The 25,356-nt window shown below is 39.7% G+C and overlaps 1 long non-coding RNA gene across 5 annotated transcripts in view; it reads left to right on the top strand.

Moving 5' to 3' along the window:
• LOC114037096 overlaps positions 1 to 25,356 on the top strand; it is an 813,500-nt gene that overhangs the window by 726,458 nt on the left and 61,686 nt on the right. For all 5 annotated transcript variants that reach the window (XR_003568412.1, XR_003568414.1, XR_003568416.1 and 2 more), the window contains one exon: positions 19,035 to 19,127. This is a non-coding gene — a long non-coding RNA (uncharacterized LOC114037096). The remainder of the gene's footprint in view (positions 1 to 19,034; positions 19,128 to 25,356) is intronic.

The raw sequence follows: 25,356 nt of genomic DNA, 5'->3' as shown, positions 1-25,356 counted from the left end.
CTTGATCACACACAAAAACTCCCATATGCTGTTTCTAGGTTCTCATGCTATTCTTTGCAGTTTAGTTCATGGACTTTTAGTTAAATCATAAAACATTTTAAAAGAGGGAGGGAGAAAAATCCTTAGCTCTGAATTCTATCCTCATTCGTCCTAAAGTTGAAGTCATTAATGTTTCAGTTAATGGGAGGAGAGGCAAGCAGAAAGGAGATGGGAGAAGAGAGAGGGGAAAGGGAGGATCCAGATAACCATTTTCTCTGGCTAGGCCTCAGAGCAAGTCTGTACCTACCTGAGGATCATTGTGGCTCCAGGATTTGGTCTTTAGCTTTGCTGATTTAAAGACTCAATTTTATCAGTTTACCCTGGGGTGTTCAGGTTCTGAGGACTGAGTCACAATAATTCAATTCATAAAGATAGAATTATATATGAGAATGAGGATTTTTTTCATTTACAATTAGAAACACAAATGCTGAGTGGACCCAGATGCTTGTGTTTTCTGGTTAGTAGATTCTTATCCCAGCAAAAAAAAAAAAAAATCATTCAGGAAACTAACTGAATGTCTGAAGAAAGTTTGGTAAGTAAAGGGGAAGAACAAAAAGGAGACCATATATAGTGATGGAAATGTCATGGACCTGGAGTCTGGACATCTGGGTTCTAATTCAGTTTTTTTTAGTTCAATTTTATTTTTTTTCAGTTCTAAATTCTCTTCCCCTCTTCCACCCAAGAAGAAAGCATGAAAAACAAAAGCTGTTATATATATGCATAATCATGCAAAAGAAATTCCCACATTAGCTGTGTCCGAAAGAGAGAGAGAGAGAGAGAGAGAGAGAGAGAGAGAGAGAGAGTGAGAGAGAGTGAGAGAGTGTCTTTCAGCTCTCTATCTGGAGGTAGATTGCGTGTTTCATCATCAGTCCTTTAAAACTGTGGTTGTTCATAGTCGTCTTTCAAGTTGACTATCCTTTTAAGTCTTATTTAAGTCCATTTGAGTCTTTCAAAGTTGATTATCTTTACAATGCTACTGTTACTATATAAATTGTTCTCCTGGTTCTGCTCACTTCACTTTGCATCAGTTCATACAAAGTCTTCCCATGTTTCTAATTTCTTACAGTTATAGTATTTCATCTCAATCATTTACCAAAACTTGTTTATCAATTCCCAAATTGGTGGACATCCTCTTGGTTTCCAATCCTTGTTACTACCAAAAAGAACTGCTATAAACACTTTTGTATTGCCCTTTTCCTCTTTCTTCTATTTTTTTTTCTTCTGGTGAGGCAATTGGGGTTAACTGACTTGCCCAGGGTCACATGGCTAGTAAGTGTTAAGTGTCTGGTCTTAGACCGGATTTGAACTTGTGTCCTCCTGACTCCAGGGCCAGTACTCTACCTTTTCCTCTTTCTTTGATCCCTTTGAGATGTAAACCAAATATCAGTATCACTAGGTCATAGGGTATGCACAGGTTAATAACTTTTAGAGCATAGTTCCAAATGGCTTTCCAGAATAGTTGGACTAGTTGACAGCTCCCAACAACACTATATTGGTGCACCTGCTCTCCTGTATCCCCTTCAGCATTTGTCCTTTTCCTTTTGGTCATCTTAGCCAATCTGATGGTATGAGTGGTATCTTGAGTTGTTTTAATTTGTGTTTCTCTATTTATTAGTGATTTCCAGATCTGTTTTTTTTTTTTCAGATGACTAGTGATAGCTTGGATTTCTTCTTCTGAAAATTACCTGTTTTTATCCTTTTCACCATTTATTAATTGGGGAATAGCTCTTAATTGTAAATTTGAATCAGTTCCCTATATATTTTAGAAATGAAACCTTTATCACAGAAATTTGCTACAAAGATATCTTCCTGCTTTCCTTCAAATTTTAGTTGCATTGGTTTTGTTTATGCAAAACCTTTTAAGTTTTATGTAAGCAAAATTGTCCATCTTATATCCTATAAGCTCTTTGTCTCTTGTTAGATTATGAACTCTTCCTTAATCCATAGATCTGATAGGTAATTTCTTCCATGCTCTGTGAATTTGCATATGATGTTTCCCCTTACACCTAAATCATATACTCATTTTGATCTTATCTTGCTTTATGGTATAAGATGTTCATCTATGTTTAGTTTCTGCCAGACTACTTTCCAGTTTTCCCTACAGTTTTTATTGAAGAGTAAGGTCTTACCCCAAAAGCTGGAAAACAAATTGAACCCCAAACTAAGGAGGAGAGTTGACTGAATTCCTTATTTGCAAAACTCTTTTAATGTGCAAAGTAACAACAATATTGTAAGTTGATCAGATGTGAATGACTTAGCTATTCTCAGCAATATAATGATGCAAGATAACTCTGAAGGACTTATGACAAAAGGTACTATCCATCCCCAGAGAAAGAATTGATGGTGTCTGAATATAGATTGAAACATACTTTTTTTACTTTATTATTCTTTGTTGTTGTTTGTCTGTTTTCTTTCACAACATGACTATTATGGATATGTTTTGCATGACTACCAAAAAAAACTCTTTTAATAACTCCAAGCTTATGGGGGGACAAGAATTAAGATTGCACTTGAAAGGCAGTGATAGATGAATTGTGATCTACATGATTGGAAGGATCATTCAGATTGATTAGATCACAAATCCATTTGAGTATTTGAATAAAAGAAAGCATGTTCTACCAGTTAGAGTTATCTAACAATGGAACAGGCTTCCTCATGAAATGGTGACCTTCCCATTATTGAAACTACTTAAGAAGATGGATGACTACTCATCATTCATCCTTTGAAGTAGATTTCCTGAATGGCATAAGAACTTAGACTACATGACTTCCAAATAACCTTCCAACTCTGAAATTCTATGTTACAAAGATGGCATTTCTAGTTCTCAATAATAGGCCCTTTTCTGAGTAGATTGAACTGACCACCAAATGTATTGAGTGAATTGTGTTTGAGATTTATACATTTAAAGTTTAAAGGTCATCTAGTTTAATCTCTTCATTTTATAGATGAAGCTCAAAAAAATTAAGTAGCTAGCCCGGGGGTGGGGAACTTGCAGCCTTAAGGCCATATGTGGCCTTCTAGGTCCTTAAGTGTGGCCTTTTGACTGAATCCAAATTTTACAGAACGAATCCATAAAATTTACTGAACAAATCCTGAAGCCAGTGCAATGTAAACTCTTTTAGGGAAGGTATGTTTTCATTTTTGGTTTTGTGTCCCCAGTAGGTAACATGATACCCTGAACATAATTGGCTTGTTGAATTGACCTGAATTAAATTCAGACCTAGGACCCACAAGTAATAGTGGCAGAGCTTAGATTTGAACCTAGGTCCTTTGACTCCGAGGTAACCCTTTTTCTCTTGTACTATTTTGTTAATTCATTTGGCATTCAGCAAAATCAGTATCTCTAAGATGACATTTGGAATCATTGGTTACAAACTACCTCTAAAGGATGTGTGTAGCTACCTCAACTCATTCCTTTTATGTGAGTTCCTCTTACCAATTCAAAAGAGTAATATTTTCTATAATTGCACATATTGTAAATGTAATGTTTACCATATTACTGCAGTGCTCCAATCTAAAAGGAAAAAATCTACAACAGAAATGTATTTATTGGCCCTTGATCCTAAGACTCATGAGGAAATTTTAACCTTAATTCTTAATGAAAAAGTTCGGGCTTTGTTAAAAATTCATGCCACAAAAATCTTGTAGCATTATAACTTTTATATTTCTTTAAGATCCTACTTACATTTAAATCTAAAAACCAATTTATTAAGTCTAAATACAAATGAATGGCTGTCAAAGTATGGCCTAGGGATCCCTGGGGGTACCAAAACCTTTTCAAGGGGTCCACAAGGTCAAAATATTTTTATAACATTAATTTCTAATATGATAAATATCAATAGGTATAACCTACATAAACAGAGGCTCTTTGTGGGGATCAATAATTTTTAAGAGCGTAAGGGGGTCCTGAGACTGAAAAGCTTGAGAATTATTGCACTATTGTGATTCTATGATCTAGGTTTGTGTTTCAACCATAATTAAACCACTTGTGAATCAAAAGTGGTTGATGGGAAAGTGGAATTCTTCCACAAAAAGAAGGAAGACTTTCTTCCTGTTTTCTTTATCTCAAAAAGATAGACTACGATGTGTCTTCTTAAGGTCATATCCATGTTTTCACATGTTTATATGTCTTATGCAGTCTTAGTGGGCAGATGATTTGAGACTTGAATTATCACTTTTATCATATAGTCAGGATAGTTAACCTACATCTTGAAACTAAGGGCAGGCCTTCTAATATTAAACTGTGGGTCAGTAAGACCATTTGTATACATGCTTCACTTAGTGATATTATCAGCTCCCATGGATTGATTTACTATCTCGGATGATTCTCAAATCTACCTTTCCTGCCCCAAGCTGTCTATTGGCCTCCAATCTTGCATCTCCAATTGCTTTTAGACATCTTGAATTGAATGTTCAGTAAATGTCTTAAATTCAACATGTCCAAAACTGAACTCATTATCTTTCCCCCTAAACCCTCCCATTCCCTTCCCAATTTCCCAATTACTGTTGAGGGCAACATCATCCTTCCAGTCCCTCAGGCTCAAAACTTTGGCGTCATCCTTGACTTCTCACTATCTTTCACCCCCATAACCAATTTGTGGTTTATTTGGTGCTAGTGGCTTAAGTCTAGAGTTTCCTCTTTTTCTATAACTACCGGGGGAGGGACCTAAAAAAAAAGATGAGGAGGGGAGAAGGAGGCATTTCTCTCATTAAACATCTCATCCTTCATCCTGGCTTTGTGGCTTCCTTACTTCTCACTCTCCATGTCTGGCGTGGTACCTGAATCCCACTTCTTCATCCTCGCCCCTTATCTGCTATAGTCTAACACAGTGAGACAATTTTAGTGAACAAATAACTTTTCTAGACCATGGAGGAGGGATCTTGGGAGTACATTGGTACAATTAAGGAACATCATCAAACAATTTTGTGCTGTCCAGCCAGCTTACTTGAGGTTTTTGGGTGTCCTTTATATAATTTCCAGCTAATAGCTCAAATTCAAATGTAAAAAAACTGATCTGACTAGACTTTACCTGTTTTTGCCTCTTACTAAATCTTCACACAGATCACAAGTCTAAAGCTAGAAGGAACCTCAGAGGTCATGGACTACTAACCTCTCCCTTCACCCATTTTATAGATGAGGAGACTGAGGTCCAAGGAGGTCACAGGTAGAAGGTGGCAGAGGTGAGATTTGAACCCAGGTCCTCTGACTCCAGAGACAAAACTCTTTCCATCATACTCCTATAACAAAGGCCTAGCATCCATCTTCCTGATGCTTATTCCATCTGCCATAATGTGTTCATGATACATCCTTTCTCCATTCTCTGTTTTCCCTTTTGTAGGCTATTGTTTTCCCAACTTGCCCCACATGTAACCCTTCTTAATCATCTTCCCTGCATTTGTCTTACCCTTCATCTGTGTTCCATCAGGTGTCATGTCTAAAATTGACCCCAGACCAGCTTCCTTTTGGGAATCCCCATTTCTGTCAGTGGCCCCACTGTCATTCTCCTAGTCACCTGCGCTCTCAGTCCTGGGGTTATCCTCTCCTGTCTCTTCCTGTCTCCACATGGACATTCATTCACCAAGTCCTGCCAAGTCTTCTTATGTAATGTCTCTGGCATCTGCATCTTCCTTCTTCTTGTTGCCACTACCTACAATGACCCAGATATTAGACTGACTTAGCATACAGTGAAACTACCTCTAGTCCCTACCTTGCTATTAAGGCACCTCATTTGGTGGCTGTCCCTGCTGACTCATATAAATCCCAGAGTCCATTAAAACCCCGATGTCTTTTTCAAAAGATTTCTTTTATCTCACCCTCCTATACCTGTGTAGCTGTTGGTCTTCTCTTAGCCCATGTATAGGACTTTACCTTTCCCCAACAAATTTTATGCTATTAGATTCAGCCCATCAGTCTAAAATCTCTTGGGGAGTCCAATTCTTTGAACCAGCTTCTCACCATCTCCTCTGAACTCATGTGGCGCAGAGTATCCATGCTACTCATTCTATAGTAAGTATATATTCGTTTGAATCATGAAGAATCTTCTTAGGGGAGTGCTCTAGTTTATCAACTATACTTGAAAGGCTAGCCCAGGACTAGCTATATTGTGTAATGACTAGAATATTGGACCTGGAGTTACAGAGACCTGAGTTTAAATCCAGCTTTGGACACTTAATAGTTGAACAAGTCACTTAAAATCTCTCCATTTCCTCCTCTGTAAAATAGGGATGGGGGCAGTGAGGTGGCACAGTGAACAGACTACCAGGCAGGCTGGAATCAGGAACACTTGAGTTCCAATCAGGCCTCAGACATTAGCTGTGTGACTTGGGCAAGTCACTTAACACAGTTTGCCTCAGTTTCCTCATCTGTCAAATGAGCTGGAGAAGGAAATGGCAAACCACTCCAGGATCATTGCCAAGAAAACCCCAAATGGGGTCACAAAGAGTTGGACATAACTGAAACAACAAAACAACAACAACACCATGGGGATAATAATAGCTCCTGCTTCATAGGGTTGTTTGTTGTGAGAATCAAGACTTTGTAAAGCATTTTATAAATCTTAAAGTGCTATATAAATGTCAGCCAGTATTATTATTATCATGCCAGCCCCCAGCATGGGCCCCTGTGTGTAGTAGGGGTCTGGTAAATGTTTGTTGTTGCTGGGTGATGGTGTTGGCAACAATAATGACCTCACTCTGCTTGTTGTTTTTCTCAAGGATTCTGTGGCATTCTGTCACCCTGTCACTCACCTTCACCTTTCCTGCGAGGGCAGCACCCAAGTTGTACATTAAATCAGCCTGTCTATCTATCATCATATTTCCCAGAATCTCTGTGCTGGCTAGCTATGAAGCATAGCTCAGTGTACTCAAAACAACCACACATTTGTATCAAAGACAGCTCCTGCCTCCTTTCTGCTGGTTCTGTCCCAGAAAATTCACGGGCGCCATTCTTGAATGTGGAGCATTCTTGTGCACTGATATTTGGGTGCATCTTAGCCCCCCAATTCACAAACACTATGCTCCACCAAGGCAGAAGCTATGTCTTCTGACATCTTTGTATCCCCCTGTACCTACGACAGGGCTCCACACATCATAAGCACTTAAATTACTTCACATTTAGCAGTTCTGCTCATTCATTCCTACCTGAAGAACAGCAATGGTTTCCTCTTTGCTGCAGTGTCCTGATTATCTTATAGTTTGAGCAAATGCACTAGTGAATGCTTAGTCTCGTTTATAAGCCTTATGACTCAGTTTCCAAAAGATTACTTGGCCATCTACTCATTCATTCAATAAACATTTATTAAGTTCTGATAGGATGAATACTCTATACCATCCCATCCCCTTGGGATAAATAAAAAGGGAAATAAGATGTAGGCCCTGCTCTCTCCCTTACCAATCATAAGGGTGAGATAGTTTGTATAAAGGTAAGGGCTCCAGTGTATAGAGCATGAAACTTAGAGTCAGGAAGACCTGAGTTCAAATTCTGCCTCAGATGCTCACTAGCTGTGTGACCCTGGGCAAGTCATTCAGCCTCAGTTTCCTCATCAGTAAACCTAACTCCAAAGTAGGGAGCACCTACTTCTCAGAGTTGTTTTAAGGATCAAATGAGATACCATAAAGCACTATATAAATGCTAGCTATTATTAAAGGAGAGATATAAAGTACTTTGAAATCAAAGGAGTCATTTTTACCTGGCAGTGGAGGTATTAATGGAGGCTTCAAGAAAGAGGTGGCATTAAAGCTTAGCCAATGTACACAAAGACTTCATTGTCCACTCAGGTTTGATGTATTTTGTTTGACTTTCTGTCCTGATCATATGTATCTTAGATTGTTATCTGCTAGAAGGGGTGGCATATATCTGTGCAGTTCTCTTTGTATAGAACCTAGCATCATGCTGTGCTATCAAACACTCAGTAAATGGTTTTCCATAACCATGATGATGAAAAATTTCTCTATAGGGTGCTTTAGAGCTCATTCTTATCCTCAGCTAAACTTGTTTTTGGCCTCAGGGAGACAAATTGTTTTGTCAGACAGTGAGTGGAATTAAAAATCAGGAGACCTAACGCCACTTCTAAGGTCACCTCCCTTCTCTTGTCATTTTCTTCATTTTTCCAAAGGAAATGATTGACTAGCTGATCTCCAAGATCCCTTCCAGCTCTAACATCCTTTATTTCTCTGAATTCAGAATACAAAAAAAGGGAAGTTCTCTCCAGAAAGATTCAAAGTAAGACCCTGTCTAGACGCCAAGGGAAAGATAGAACCCAATAATGAGTGTCCATTTATCTAAGTTGGTAAAGTTCACAAACAAGTGACAACTGTTGGAGGGTCTATGTGTTGTTGAAGATATGAATTAATTTGTCCAGCTATTGTGGAAAACAATTTGGAATTATATCTAAAAACTTACTAAACTGAACAGCTTTTCTTCAAATAATGAGTGGGTAACGCTCTCATTCAGTTTCCTTCCGTCCTTACCGTTGAAGCTGATGACTGTTGTTAATGATACACAAAGAATGGAACCTTTTAGTATCTTCAAAGTAGACAAAGGAGTAACTTGCTGTGGCATTTGCACAGTGCTTGGGACATTGTAAGCGCTATAACGGTTCCTGGCGCATAGTAGGCACTTAATAAATGTTTGTCACCTATTGACAAGACTTGTTGACATAGAATAATATCTGTTGCAGAATCAAGGGTAGGCAAGGCTGGAGGATCAATCCCACCTGCTGGAATATCTTCCTGGAAGCTGAGCTTTGGCTCACTCCACTTTCCAGATTCTGGCTGATGAGTCTGAAACTTCATCTCAGACCACAGACAAGGCTTAAAGAAGGGGATGAGGGGAAGGAGGCTAAACATAGAGACTCCAGAAGAAAGAGGGGGAGGATGACCCAAGCTTTCGAGGTTTTAGAGTGAGAGGTGGTTAGTCAACATAGCTGGAACATGATAAATGACAAATCAGCTCCACCATAAAGAAAACACAAAGGCAGCCTGCAAGGAACCCACAATCGTGCTGGAAAAACTCTGACGTTGGGTCCCCTTCAGATATGACTGTTTATGCTTTTAGAAAACAGAAGATTAAGTAAACATGGTCACTGAATGGTTAGCTGATTTCTTGGAAAAGGAGTTTCCACAGGGTTCTCAGAGCCCAAAAATAGCTGCACAGTAAAGACAAAGGTAACCAGATAAGGAACCGAGAAGCAGATTCTCAAAAATTACACTCAAACTCATTGCTGGGACTCAGAGAGTTTTTCTCGGTTTTGGTATCAGAAATGATACCGTGCCATAATGGCCATATTCACTGAACAGGGAGAAAAGCCACCACCTTCAGATCTGGCACACAAAGGACCCAAAATAAATGAGTCTTTGGCGGAACTGGGAAAAGTGAAGACAAACTCTCTGGCTTCTGTCAGGAATGTATATGAAAGGGCTCATGGGGAAAGGAGGTATTACCTAAACAGTTGGAAGCAGCAACCCAACAGCTGGCTGCAGAACACCAAGACCTGCCCTTGGCTAGGAGCTAGCTTTCTACCACTGTGGCTTCTAACCATCTCTGATTGACTAAGAACCAGACAGGGTGGTGTAGTGCAAAGGGTGCTGGGAGGAGGGTCGAAGGACCTCAGTGCAAATCTGACTCTGTTCCTTACTGCCTGGGGACTTTGGGCAAGTCATTTAGCTATTCTGGGCCTCATCTTCCTCATCTATAAAATGAAAGGGCCAGATTACAGATGACCTCGGTGTTTTCTTCCAGCTCAAAATCTATGGTCCTGTAATCCTCAAGGATGCATCCACCCCTCTGCAAGGAACCCCTTCATCTAATTTGATCCATGTACCTGAAATCAGACCTGAAGTTTTCTGTTTCATTCTGTTGGATTCCTAGCTGTTCTTTAACATCCATCTTGAATATCCCTTCCTTCATGAAACTTTCTTTAGCTGCACCTTCTGCCCCAAGTTAGTCAAGATCATTCTCTCCTCAGACTTTATATCCCATTTTGCTTTCACCTCTCGTGCATTTATCTTGTGCTATTTTGTACCACAGTTATTTCTGTCTTTTGTATTATGGTTGTTTAAGCTTCTCCCTCTACTAAGCATCATGAGGATGTGACCATGACTTATCTAAACTTTGCCTCTCCCATAGCACTTAGACCAGAGCTCTGTACTCTGGAGGTGTTTAAATGTTTATTGCTGACATTGTCCCAACCTGTTCTGCTCACTACCCTGGAATGACCATTGCTGCCAGCCCAGGTCAAAGAACATTTTAGTTATAACTCTGAATCACAAATGTTGGCTGAGGAGAATGATTTCCATATCCCAGCCAAAGGTCCATGCAACATTTCAAGCAACATTTAATACGGGCGAAACCTAGCACAGTCAGTGAATATGGAAAATGGAAGAATCTTTGGGCTTTACTGAGATGAGTTCGAACCAGTAGAAGCAACTTCGCTCCAAGGACAAGGACCCCTCCTTTGAATACTCCTCCTCTTTAGTAGCTCCTCTGAGTACAAGAAGCCTTCTATCAGAAGACAATCCAAGCTGCTAACGGTGTACCCATTTTTTTCTTTTATAACCTCTGCCTCTGAACCAGAAAGCATTTTCAGGGAAGTTTTTTTATCTTTTTTGGGGAAATGAAGTAGATAAGGTTTTTCATTCTGACAATGCAGAAGTTAATTCATCTTCCAAAGAAATCTTACAATCCTCATCTAAATTAGAAATCCTTTGAAGACTGGGACGATGTTTCACACCTGGTATCTAGTACAGTTATTGAATTAGAATTAATTAGATAAGGGGTACTCAATAAATGTTTCATGAATGAATGAGGATAATAATAGTACACTTACTGATGAGGAAAAACTTTATCACTCTAGTCGTGGATGTCAGCTCTCCTTTTTCACAAGGATCCAAAAGGATCCTTGAGGCAAATAAGTGATACAGTGGATAAAGTGTTGAGCCTGGAATCAGGAAGACTTGAGTTCAAATCCAGCCTCAGATTCTTACTGGCTGTGTGACCCTTGGCAAGTCACTTAACTTCTATCTGCCTTGGTTTCTTCAACTGTAAAATGGGAATCATAACCACAACTCTCTCACAAGTTTGTTGTAAGGATCAAAAGAGAAAATATTTGTAAAGCATTTAGCACAACGCCTGGCACACAGAGTAGGTACTTACTTGAGATTTTTGTTCCTCTTTTTCCTTTTATAAATAGCAATATCACCCTTATGCCCTAAACTTTTGCTTAACATAGAATCTTTGAGGTGTTTTAACACGGTTGTTGTTGTTGTTTGTCCTTTATTCTCAAGGAGGACCATGACATCAGGAAGGTGATGCCATAGCATGAAAGTGAATTGGATTTAAGTGAGGGAGGGCTGTGCAAAGACACCAGCCTCACTTTCTCCTCCAGAGCCATCTGGGTCCAGTGGTCAGATACAGATCTGGAGAACTGGAGATGGCCCAGGATGCAGTGGGAGACCTTGGCCTTTTCAAGCTGAGGTCTTTAACAAGTCTCAGTTTGACTCAATTTAACATTCAGTGATTAAGGGTTAATAAGAAATGAGGCAGAGAATGTCCTCTTTACCTAGTTTAAAAAAAAAAAAGATTCATCTGGGAGGGGAAGAACCTCAGGGTTTCTGGCCAAAACAGAAACAATTACTATTTACATTGATTGAACATGGTAGCTGTTGAAAAAGGAGAAGAATGATAGGTACTGTTTATTCATACATTCATTCTATAAACATTTATTAAACACATACTACATACAAGGTGAGAGGTAGTGCACCTAGGGGTTGATCTTGAAGCCAGGAAGACCAAGGTTCAAAGCCTGCCCTGATACATACTGTCTGTATAATCACTTGAGGTTTTAGTTCCCCCAGGAAACTCTCTAAGGCTGGGTGACACGGAAAATTGCCAGTATGCATCTCTGATGGGAATTTCCGTACCAGGAACACCCTACACAGATGAAAACATAGGCCCAGACCAAGAAAAAAAAAAGGCAGCTAATAGAGTACTGTGGAATCAGAAAAACCCCAGGTCAAATCCTGCTTCATTTACTCAGCAGCTGTGTGATCACAGGCAAGTTACTTAATTTCTCTTAGCCTCAGTTTCCTCATCTGTAAAAATGAAGATAATAATAGCACCTACATCCCAAGATTGTTATAAAGAGTTTTGCAAACTTTAACTTGCTATAAAAATGCTAGCTATTGTTACCTATCAGAGGAGATACAAAGATAAGAAAAAGTCCCTACTAGATGATTAGAGCCCAGTAGGGGGCAATAAGGCATGTGCACAGCAATTGTAATCCAAATTAGAGTATGGTAAATGAATGAAAAATGAGAAAAATATAAACGGAAAATGGTATACTGAGATTATTAATCTGCTGATCACTTCCAGTAGTGGTGTTGGGAGAAAGGGAAGTTTAGGGAGTTGTGGCTAGAGATACAGGATCAGAGAACATTTCATAGAAGATATAGAATTTGGAATAGGCCTTGAAAAATAGTTTTTATTTTTTTAATTAAATTTAATTTTGTTTCAGTGAACAAAAATCTGTTTTCTCTCCTTTCTAGTCACCCCTGTGGGGGGGGAGCCTCATATAACAAATATGCATAATTGAGTAAAACAAATTGCCACATTAGCCATGTTCAAACAATAAATGTTTCATTCTATATCCCAAGTCTATCATCTCTCTGTTGGAAGGTGGTTAGCATATTTCATTACTATTCTTCTAGAATGGTGCTTGGTTATTGAGGTGATCAGAATCCATAAGTCAAAAAATGAATAGAATATCAACAGGCAGGTTGAAATTAGGGGGGGGAATGATATTAATATCCTCCTTTCCATGGTATTCCTCCTACTTCCTCCTTCCACCATTTTTTATATCTTTACTGCAACAGTCCCAGGCTGATGCCTGGATCCCAAACTGTAGCTGTGCCTACGTGCATTACCATCTTCTCCTTGCCCAGAAGTTTGATTTAGATGGAGCCTGTGTGTTTTGGTTCTCCGTCTTGGGCACCTCCTGCTTCAATCCTGGAACTGTATAACACTTCTAATAATCAGTTTGAATAGCTCAGTGATGCCAAGGTCCTTCTGAATTTGTTCCAGTAAACAATCAGTTGATTGATTGGGTTTAACAAATATGGGGAAGGGAGGGAGGGATATGTAGCACCTACTATTGTCAGGCACTGTGCTAAAGTCTTTAGAAATATTCTCATTTCAATTCAATCCAGTCAACATTAAGCACCTACTATGTACCAGGTGGGGCAGTTAGGTGGTACAGTGGATAGAGTGCTGGGCCTGGAGTCAAGAAGACTCCTCTCCATGAGTTCAAATCTGGCCTCAGATCTGTACTAGCTGTGTGACCCTGGGCAAATCAATTAACTGTGTTTGCCTCAGTTCCTCATCTCTAAAATGAGCTGGAGAAGGAAATGGCAAACCACCCCAATATCTCTGCCAAGAAAACCCCAAATGGGGTCATGAAGAGTCAGACACAAGTAAACGACAGCAGTACTACGTGCCAGGCACTGTGTGCTAAGTATGTTACAATATCTTATTTGATCATCAGCATAACCCTGGGAGGTACTTGCTATTATCCCTATGTTACAGATGAGGAAACTGAGGCAAGGTTTAGTGATTTGCCCAAGGTCACACAGTTAACAAGTATCTGAAGCAGGATTTGAATTCTGGTTTTCCTGACTTCAAATCTAGTGCTTTATCCACTTGACCACTTAGCTACCTATAATAAATGTAGAAGTGAAAGGGACCTTAGTGTTCATCTTGTCCAGTCTCCTCATTTTATAGAAGAGGAAACTGAGGTCCAGAGAGAAGTGATTTGCCCAAAGTCACGCTTAGGGTAGTTGGTAGAGTGGGAATTCAAGATCAGGTCCTCTCCCTCCAAGTGGAGCACTCCTGGGGTTGCAGCATGCTGCTGCCATTGTTACCTCTAATGACTTGACAAGCTCTCCTCCTTCGGAGGAGGGCACCATCACCCAATTTGGTCTTCCTGGGTCTACCAAAAGAAAGCTGCTACATCTCACAAAAGTGCTCTGGGTCTTCTGCTATAAACACTAGCACCACAACCTACCCCATTATTATGAGACTGGCAATTCTTGTCTTGGGACCTGCGGTTTTCTCTGTGTTTTCTTTGGTGTCTCTCTTCCAAATCTTTTCCCCTTGCTTTGATTATATTCACACAAACAGTCTGCTTTGTTGCCCTAATGCACTTTAAATCATAACTTTATTCACCAGTCTTACTTTTCCTGCCCAGAGTCTGGTTGGGCTCCAACTAATGGCCAGTATCTCTAGGCTAATTGTGGGGTAACAAGAGTTGCTCACTCTTCATCCCCATCTTTCACAAAATAACCACTTTTCTCTCCCAGTTTCACCCGTTTTAGAAATTCTTCCCTCCAGTGGCAATGGGATTAGAGATCAGAGTAGCCACGACTTAGAGCAGTCAGGACCAGATGGATGAGATAAACTAGACAATTTAATCACAGAAAAAACAATTCTATTGCTCTTTGTCTCTTAAAGTTGATATTCATTTTGGTTGCTTCAGGGTATTTAGGCAAGAGTCCCAGAAACCCCACACCAGATCCAAAAATACAGCAAGCCCTGAAGGCTTTCAAAGACAAAAGACCTAGGGTTTGGGCTCTTGCCGGTGCTGTTACATTTCCCTCATCCCTCCCCTGACCTCTACCTCTTCTCCTTCTGAGTCTTCCTTCTTTTCTCCAGGTCACAGAGATCTCTTCCTTATCTGAACTCCTAAAGCATGTTTATACACCTTGTACTATTCTCCAATGTTGCTTGATTCCTATTCAGTTAAGTCTTGCATTTTCCTATATGGTGCAAGATAAAAGAGTGCTGAACTCAGAGCCCAGAAGGCCTGGGCTTCAGTTTTACCTCTATCATGTATTAGTTAAGTGACAGAAGTAATGGGTAAGTAGGGATATCTATAAGATGGGTATATCAAATGATACCTGTACTACTTAGCTCACAGGGTTGTCATTGTGAGTTTTAAATAAGATGTTGTACAGTCATGTCTGGCTCTTTGTGACACCATATGGGGATTTATTTGCAAAGATACTGGAGTGGTTTTGCCATTTCCTTCTCCAGTTCATTTTATAGATGAGGAAACTAAGGCAAATGGGGTTAAGTGACTTGCCTAAGGCCACACTGCTAATAAGTGTCTGAGATGGGATTTGAACTCATGAAGATGAGTCTTCCTGACTCCAGGCCCAGCACTCTATGCACTGTGCCACCCAGCTGCCCCTTAAATAAGATAGTGTATGTAAAATGTTATTTAACCGTTACTTATCATTATTTAAGCTTACTGAGGGCAGGAGGCATCTTGAGTATTTCCAATTTATCCTTTGTATGGCTTGTTTGTATGTAATTGTTTGTGTGTTGTCTCTCCCATTAGGTTGTAAGCCCCCTGAGAGCAGGAACTGCCCCTTTCTTTGTATCTCCAGCACTTAACACAGTGCCTGCCACATTGTATGTGCTTAATATATGTTAATTGACTGAATTATTTCATGCTCTATGGCAACTGGTGTAGTGCCAGGGCACATACTAGGTATTCCGTAAATACTTGTGGAATTGAAAGAGAGGCAATGTGACATAAGGGGAAAGAGCCCTGGATGTGTAGACAGGAGACCCAGATCTGTGTCCCATCTGTGAAATTTCCTAGCTGTGTTACGCTGGGCAAGTCAATTCTCCTCTCTAAGCCTTGGTTTCTGGAGCTACAAAAATGAGACTTCCTAATATTTGTACCACCCACTTCCTAGAGTTATTTTAATGAAAAGATGTTGCATATTACACAGCAAATGTGAGTTATGGTTATTATTAGTGAGGAAAGTGAGTTATGTTACATCATACCCGGCAGGAGTTTCATGAAGTTATAATTTTGATGTGAATAGTCAGTGTCAGACCCATGCCCAATCAACTCAATGAGCATTTATTGAGCACCTACTTTGTGCCAGCACTGAGCTAGGCACTGGGGCTACAAATACAGAGAATGAAATAATTCTTGCTCTCAAGGAGATTACAGTTTAATGGATGAAGACAATAAGTATATATGCATACACATGTATAGAATAAATACAAATTTCCTGTGCTCAACTACCTAATTCCTGCATTGTCTGACTGACTTCTCATCCCACCTTCCATTCTCTTTAGAACCTCTCCTTCAGGGGACAAAAACAAAGAAAGCATGGTACTTACTGTGTTTGTGACTTTTTCAACTGATGTGAAGTCTGACCAGACTTCCATGTGACAGGCAGCAGGGCTGGGGAGAAAGGAAGGAATTGGGTACTCAAGGGATGATGTGGAAGCTGGAGAGGAGAGAATAGTTTGATGTGAAATGAATTCATATTGGAAAACAGCTGTGGTAAATTCCATAACTCATTTCCCCTCACCCCTGCCCCCTGAAAAAACTCCCAATAACTTGAGTGGCTGTTCTAAGGTCCAATTAGAGGAGGACATTGATTGCCTACAAATCTCATTTAGAATACAGAGCAAAGAGAAAATGCTCATAGAATAGTGGAAAAAGCACTAACTTTTGATCAGATTTGTTCAATGTAATATCACATAGCATTTCAAGATTTGGTCCCCAGACTTAGCTCTCAACTCCCAGGCCTACTTTATTGATCTCTAAGAGACAGTGAAATGGGGACAATTATGCTCATCTGCCTATGGCATAGGATTGTTACACTGAACTTTCTCTTATTTAAATACAGTAGCATCTTTCTCCTTGGAACTCACCAAACCTTTACAAATGCTTCCTCATTTATCTTCATGGCCACCCTAATTCTGAGGGAGCAAATGATACATAGATGAGGTAAGTAACTGGCCCAAGGTCATCAAACATGCCTCTGGCAGAGTTCCAGGCTAGAGCTGGGAATTTCTTGTCTCTTATTTCTGATCAGTTAAATTCATTTCATTTCAACAAACTTTTATAAACACCTACTGTATGCAGAGATAGCCACCCACTGGACAGTATTCCCTCGATTAATAGGAGAAAATTTTCAGCTTAATCACCTAGAGATCAGGAAAATAGGGATATTTTTCTCACATAAAAAAGGCACTCAAGGGAGAACTTTTATAGTAGAGGCGAATGGCAGGCAATGCTTGAACTTTACTCTCAGTGGAATTGGTTTACAAGGAAGAATATATATGTGTGTATATACACATACATACATATACATAAACACACACATACACATGTATATAATGTGTGTATGTATGTATCTATGTATGTACCTGTATATTCTATATTTTATATATAATTAGGGAATCATTCTTATTTATATAAATTAATTGGAATTCAACTAAATTTATAATATATTTTTCTATATTTCATATATATGCATGTATACATTCTTCCCTCTTTGAACCACACACACACACACACACACACACACACACACACACACACACTCAGTTGGGTATAGAAATCTCTCTTAGTAGGGAAATAGGAAGGAAAGAGGATAAGAAATGGAGGGGGGAGGGGTAAAAGAGACAGTAGGTTCAGGGAGGTAGTGAGGAGGGACAGGATAAAAAGAGAGACAGAAGAATAAAGTGAAGAAAATAGGATGAGGGAAATCCACAGTTAGGAATCATAACTGTGAATGTGAATGGAATGAGCTCACCCATAAAATGGAAGCAGATAGCAGAGTGGATTAGAAACCAGAATCCAGCAATATGTTGTTTACAAGACACACACTTGAAACAAATACACACAGGGTTAAAATAAAGGGCTAAAGCAGAATCTGTTATGCTTCAACTGATGTAAAAATAGACAGGGGTGGCAATCACAACCTCAGACAAAGCAAAAGCAAAACTAGACCTAATTAAAAGAGATAATCAGGGAAACTACATTTTGCTAAAAGGTAGCATAGACAATGAAGCAATATCAAAAAAAGTTTACAGCAAGTTTCTCTGATAAAGTCTTCATTCCTCAAACATATAGGGAACTGAGTCAAATTTATAAAAATAAGAACCATTCCCTAATTTATAAATGGTCAAAGGATATAAACAGGCTGTTTTCAGGAGAAGAAATAAAAGCTATCCATCGTCATGTGAAAAAATGCTCTAACTCACTATTAATTAGAGAAATGCAAATTCAAACAGCTCCAAGGTACCATCTCACACCTTTCAGAAATGACAAATGCTGGGCTCAAGGAAAATAGGTATACTATATAGGTATTTAATAGATAGTAAGCTGTTAGTGGGATTGTAAACTGGCTCAAACATTCTGGAGAACAATTTGGAGCTATGCCCAAAAGGCTATAAAACTGTGTATACTCTTTGATCCATCAATACCACTACTAGGTATATATCCCAAAGATATCATAGGAAAAGGAAAAGGACCTATATGTATAAAAGTACTTATAGCAGCTTTTTGTAGTAACAAAGAACTAGAAATTGAGGGGATGCCCATCAATTGGGGAATGGCTATCATTATGGTATGTGATTGCAGTGGAGCACAATTGTGCTTTAATAAATGACCAGAGGAGTGGTTTTAGAAAAAAACATGGAAGACCTGTATGAACTGATGCAAAGTGACATAAGAAGAACTGGGAGATCATTGTGATAGTTACAGAAATGTTATAATGATGATCAACTGTGAAAGACGTGGCTGCTCTGATAAATTCAATGAGGTAAGACAATTCCAAAGGACTTAGGATGAAAAAAATGCTAGTTATCTCCAGAGATAGAACTGATGAACTCTGCAAATTGAAGTATAATTTTCTTCCTTTATTTTTTTTGATGTCACTAATATGGAAATATGCTTGGCACGATTTCACATGTAAGTGATATTCTATTGCCTGCCTTCTCATTGGGTGGGTGAGGTGTAGGAGGGAGGGAGAAAATTTGGAACTTGAAACTTAAAAAAGATTGTTTAAAGTAAATAAGAAATTTATAATTTAAAAAAGAATAGGACATAAGAAAAGGAATGACTTAAGAAGGCATAAGAAAATGACCATTATTTTAAATCTGTTCCTGTTTATTGTTCTTTGCCAAGGCCATCTTCTGACTGGCGATGCATTAACCATAGCAGGAGCAGAAGTCTCATTCTGATGAGTGTTCAGAAGTTCATGGGTATGACCTTGGTTGGGTAAGTCACTTCACTTCCTTCTTTGTCAAAAGAAAGGGCTGGGCCACGTGACACTTCTTTTATTCTGTGATATTCTTACACCAAAGGACCCAAGGCTCTTTCTTGTGACTGATTTAGAAGATGTTGGCTCAGGACCAGTTAAAAAGCCATAGAATAGTTTTGTTGAGGGCAAAAGCCCACAAGTGGCTTGAGTTTCCAGTTCATTCTTCTTTTATCTGAATTCATTTGTGCACCCCCAAATTATGGTAGCCAGAGTTGGGGTTTTTTGTGGTTGTTTTTTGTTTCTTTGTTTTTATAAAATTTTATAAAATCACCATTGAAAATCACCATGCAAAGTACTCTGTTCCATTCCCACAGGGCCTTGGTCGGGGCCTGGCTAGTCAATCTGATAAACCAATTTATTCAGGTCACTTTAGCAAATACTTGTAAAGTACATGCTTTGGGCCTAAGACTGTATAAGATATGCTGAGGGATAGACAACAGTTATTAATAATAATTAAAATAATAATAACTAGCATCTAATTCTTTAAAGTTTGCAAAACATTTTACATACACAATCTCATTTGAGCCTTACAACAAACCTGTAAAGTGGATTTTTTGTTCCTCTTTTTTGGTTTGGTCCTGTGATTTCCTCCATGTGGGAAAACTCTGCTGTAGAAACCTCTTTCTATGCAGATTGGTGATTCCTCTTTGATGAAGAGTTTTAGAAAATTGCCTGACCTCTGACATTTAGAGACTTGCCTATAGGCTTGTGTGTGTCAGAGACAGGACTTGAATCTGGTTCTTCCTGATTCCAAAGTCATCCTTTTTCAGTGATGTCATGTTAGTTCTCAAGGTAGATGTTACAGGTATTATTATCCCCATTTTACAGATGAGGAAACTGAGGCTCAGAGAAATTAAGTGACATACCCATATTCACTCAGCAAGTGCTAGAGTCAGGATCTGAACCCAAGCCTTCATGACTCCAAATCTCGAATTCTTTCCTCTACCTCATTCTACCTCTTATAATAAATACCAAAAGCTGATATAAATACAGGGTGTCCCAAAAGTCTTAGTGCAGCTTTAAGTCTATTAAGCCTTAGAGATTTGAGGAATATCCTGTACGGTTTTTTTAAGGTGTACAGAGAACTTCATGTGGAAAAAATGATGAACTTGGAGTCACAGGGCCTAAGTTTGAATCCTGGCTCTGTCACCTACCTTGTATATGACTTTGGACAGGTCACATAACATCTCTGGTCTTCACTTTCCTCATCTGCAAAATAGGGATGTTGGACAAAATGATCTTGATGTTCCCTTCCAGTTCTAAGTCTGTAATCCTATAATCATTTGTGCCTCACAATGACCCTAAGAGGTAAACAGTCTAGGTGTCACTACCCCCAGTTTATGGAAGTTTGCTAAGATTGAGTAACTTGCTCACAAGTGAGCCTCTGAGACAGAATATCAACCCAGGTCTTCCTCATTCTAAGACCGGCACTCTAGTTATGACACCAGATTGCCTTTCTAAAAGATAATGGTCCCTGTCCACAAGACTACAGTCCCATTGAGGAGATCAAATAAATACCCATGAAAAGGGAAATGTTACTCAGAGGATCCGAGGCTGCAAGAAACCTTAGAGGTGATCCAGTTCACCCCTTATTTCCTAGATAAGGAAACTGAGGTCCAGAGAGGTAAAGTGATGATGTGGGATCTGTGTGCTTCATACAATGATAAGGTACGCTCAAAGGCAGAAGAAAGACTTTTTAAGAGGGATAATCAATATCAATAGGCTGGTCAGAAGTATCAGAGAGAAAGATGACCGGATAATATAAACCAGTGGGTGTCAAACCCTACATAAGAATCCCTGTTGTCGCATATTGACTTAGAAAACCACATATTAACATTATCTATGTTCTATCGTATTTTATTTATTTTGTTGAATAATTCCCAATTACATTTTAATCTGGTTTGGGAAGCACTGGGGAGTGTTGAGGCGGTTTGTAGGCTTGACATGTCTGGTTTAGAGCCTTGTATAGTATTGAGGTGATTTGGTAAACTCAAAGTTCTGTGATGAATGCCTCAGGAGAACCTTAAGGAAGAAGTTAAATCTGAAAAGGAATATAAAGAAGGAGAGGGAGCTAACTTGTCTCAGTGGTGGGAATATAGAGTGAAGTAGCTATGAAAGGAAGGAAGGGAGTTTGCCTATTTTTATCTTTCCTCATGGAAAAATATCAGTATATCCCCAGAAAAATGGAACTCCTGAGTCAGGCCTGTTAGAGAAGCATAGAAAGATGGAGGCAGGAACAGTGTGTGGCAACTGGCAAAGTTCACAAAGTACAATGGGCACCTCCAGATGTGGAAGATTTTCCCTCCCTTGAGTTCTTCAAGCAAAATTTGGGTCTGTTGTAGAAGGGAGGAAGGGAGTCTGATTGAAGCTCAGCCTTAACCTTTACTGACTTGTGGCCCCCTTTAGCAATCTCATGAAACCAAGGACTCCTCTCAGAATAAGGTTTTTAAATGTATAAAATAGGATGCCTATGTTTACAAATGAAACCAATTATGCTATTTTTGTTATTGTTAAGTTGTTTCAGTTGTGTCTGACTCTCCATGACCCCATTTGGGGTTTTCTTGGCAAAGATACTGGAGTGGTTTGCCATTTCCTTCTCCGGCTCATTTTTACCAAAGAGAAACTGAGGCGAACAATGTTAAGTAACTTGCCCAGGGTCACCCAGCTGGTAAGTGTCTGAGGTTGGATTTGAACTCAGGTCCTCCTGGCTCCAGCACCAGTACTCTACCCATTGAACCACCTAGCTGTCCCCATATTGAAGTATAGTTATCAAAAAAATATTTTTTCTTAATTCATTGATTGTAGGTCAAGGATCCCCAAATTAAATGGCCTTTGCCATCACTTCGATCTCTGAGGCTCTTTGAGAGCACTTATCTTACCTTGGGGCTGAAGAGAGACGCTTGATTCCTACTGGCTAAGTTATTCACATGGAAAGAAAGGGAAAGGAAAACCTGCTAGGCCCAGCTACCTTTCTCATGGATGTGGCAAGAACAGCTGATTCTCCAGGGGTAGGAGTAATCAGACCATTGTCAGGGACATCAGCTAAGAGAGCAACTTGCTTTCTCTTGTCAGCCCAGCATGAGGTTATAGAGGCGGGTCAATCACGGGGCAGTGTAGATATTTGGAGGTAGTGTAAAGAAGGGAGCAGCAGGGGAGTAGGTTTTTTTTTCACTTTATTTCATTTTTCGTTTTGGAGGCAACTAGAAGGCAGTCGAGCATGGTGTACATTAACACACTAGAGCTGGAGTCAGGAGACACCTGGCATCTAAACCCTATCTCTGACACTTAGTTATGTGATCCTGGACAATCAGTTCACCTCTCTGAGCCTCGGTTTCTCTATCTGTAAAATGGGGATAATAACACCTGTAAGGCCCACCTCACTGGGTTGTCATGAGGCTCAGATGAGACAGTATATTGAAATACTTTGAATTCTTTTAAGTGCTCTACAAATATCAGCAATTGCTGCTATTTTTATTACTCATTCTTTAACTGGAGAGGCTTCAGCCTTCTTACTGGTACTTCTCATGCAACAAATTACAAAGGATGGAAGTTTTCAAAGAGGACCAGGATATTGGTCACATCCCTAGAGCAGGCTGACCATGCAGTGTCTCCCTAGAATTGTTTGCCACTCCAGGATCATTCTTTTTCCCGTGGCCAGACGTGTTCCATGTAGGTGCAACGGAGTCTTTTCTTGCTGCTCATGGAGCTCTGCCAGGTGTAGATGATGTCACCACAAGGGCAGTCAAGTGCTTCCTTAAAAGGGCACCTGGTACTGAGGACTCCAGGGGGCAAACTGCTGCTCTGAAGGAGATCCATGCATAATTCATTATGATGTGCTGTTCACCTGAGCCCCAGCACCCTTGCAGCCTGCTTCATGAGTTTGTAGACTTGTTTAGGGTGAAAGAACAAATCCCAAATAAAAAGAACCCGGGCACCTTCCATGCAGGGTATGTATTTATGTAGCCACTTTGGCATCCCAAGTGACAAAATCTCCTAGGGAAGGACAAACCAAGAAAGAAGAGAGCAAAAAGATAACAGATCTAAGATTAAGTTGGAGCTGAGGATTCAGAGATGAGGAAGAGAGACACAGAAAAGGGGATGGGCAGAAGATATAGCACATAGAGATTTTGCTGCACATTATGTCCTCTGGCTTTAAGTTAGTGATATAGACTCAGGAGAGAAACAAAGGCATGACTTCCATGTCTCCTTCTCTCCCGGGATTTTAAGGCTTTGAGGAAATGAAAATAGCTTCCTCCTCTGGAGAAGGCTTGGGGACTCCTAACCCTGGAGTTTCCTTGTCCCCCCCACCTCCATCCACCTCCAGTTTGAAATGATATAATTCTGTGGAATGAATGCAGACCTGCAACAGGACAAAGAGTAACTAGGCCCAGCCTGCAAACCTCCTCAAGAACTCCTGTGTTAGCTCTAGAAATGTGCAAAGAGCAACTCAGAGTCTTGGGGAATGAGGAAGAGGATGAGAGAGTAGATCAGTGAAGTAAACCGTAGCAGAGGTTTGGTCACTGCCTATGTTAAACATACAATGGAAAAGATTATAGCCCTAGAACCCCGAACTTTGAAAATATCTTCTGGGCTTGTATCTGGCCCTCACTTGTTAAGTTGAAAGCATTTAAAATTGTCTCTAGTCCCTGAGGCAGGTGTAGGAGATGGCCCCTAAAAGCATCTTGTATGGAATGTGGGATCTAAATAATTTTTTTAATGAATTAATGAATGAATAAGGCTATGTATTGGACATAGGATCAGTTGGAACTTGGTGTCATGTTGGCATGACCCTGGTTAAGAATTTAATTATCACTACTCTTTGGTAATCATTTAGTGATTTGGGAGTAATTAATTGGAAGGATTCTATTGGAAACACCTAGAACCCCTTTCATCAAATAACTCCTAGCAAAACACCCACTAATCATCCAATGAAAAATTATTCATTGGCTACTAGTATTCACCATAGCAAAGGACTATGGGTTATAGAATGTGATCTGTGCCCACAAAGACCTCGAAGGGCACATTGTGCCGCATTGCTCAGTTCTTGGTATTTATCTGTGCCTTCCTCTTTTTGTGGTTTTTCCTTACTTGCTTGTGTCTGGTATTTGGTCGTTTTGCTATATGGTCATTGGGTTTTCCTTGAAATGGGCAGAATAAAACAAAGGCAAACAAAAACCTGTGAGCTCATGATATAAGATATGAATCAATGTTTATAACTTAATTCTAAGTAGCAATTGGTTAGTCGGAGACAGGAAAGAATTTGCAAAATAAAGGGGAAAGCTTTTTTATTTTCACACTTTAAAACGACATTCTTATTTGTATTGGGAGTGATGTGAAATCCTTGGTATATTTGCGGGAGGACAAAGGGAGAAGTGAAACATGTGAATTTTCCTGGAAGAGTGGTTAGGCAGCTTAAGAGGATGTCCCTCCCAATGACCTGTTCTTCTGGGCTAGTCTGTCCTAAACCTTTGGATCTCTTGCATTAGCTGAGTCACTCTTTCTTGGGCAGGTTCCCTCAGTCTCAAAGGTGATCTTATCTAAGTTTATCAGAAGGACAGAGGGCAATCAGGCCATGAGGTAATCCCTGAATCCTAAAATATCCCATTAGCCCTGTTGTTTTAGCTCTGGTCATGCTGTTGGTGATAGTCATTCCTCTTCCTTTTCTCTTCCCTCAAGTTAAAGAACAACAGGCCAAAGGGTCTTACAACACGAAGAAACCCAGCACACACTCAGAAGGATACTTCTGAGCTTCACCTGATTCCAGGGTTAGCCATCCTTAAGATGTTAGCATAGTCATCAAGGTAGTATGGACCTCAAGAAGCCATCTTTGCTAACTCTCTGTGAAAAGGTAGGGCAGATGAAACTTAGGCGCCATCTAGTCCAAACTCTGCCTTTTACAGATTAGGAAACTGAGACCCAGAGAGTTTAAGTTTAAATGACTTGCCCAAGGTCACAAGGCTCATTGGTGACAGAGGCAGAATTCCAACCCAGATCCTTTGTCTCCAAAGCCAGTGTTCTCTCTTGCTGTAATTCAGTACCATTTTTAAAAATTCTCTTTTCCAGGGACAAAGCTGACCAGCAGTCTTCCTTATAAATAGTTTTTCAATATAAACCGGGAGACAGTTATGAAGGTACCCCTAACCTTGCTTCAATCAAGGTAAACAATACTAACTCCTCTAACTTTTC

The sequence above is a fragment of the Vombatus ursinus genome, unplaced genomic scaffold (assembly GCF_900497805.2).
Source record: "Vombatus ursinus unplaced genomic scaffold, bare-nosed wombat genome assembly UNPS02010219.1, whole genome shotgun sequence".
Taxonomy (NCBI): Eukaryota; Metazoa; Chordata; class Mammalia; order Diprotodontia; family Vombatidae; genus Vombatus; species Vombatus ursinus.
Note: the sequence above shows the minus strand (reverse complement) of the source record. Positions and strands in the feature narration are given on the sequence as shown.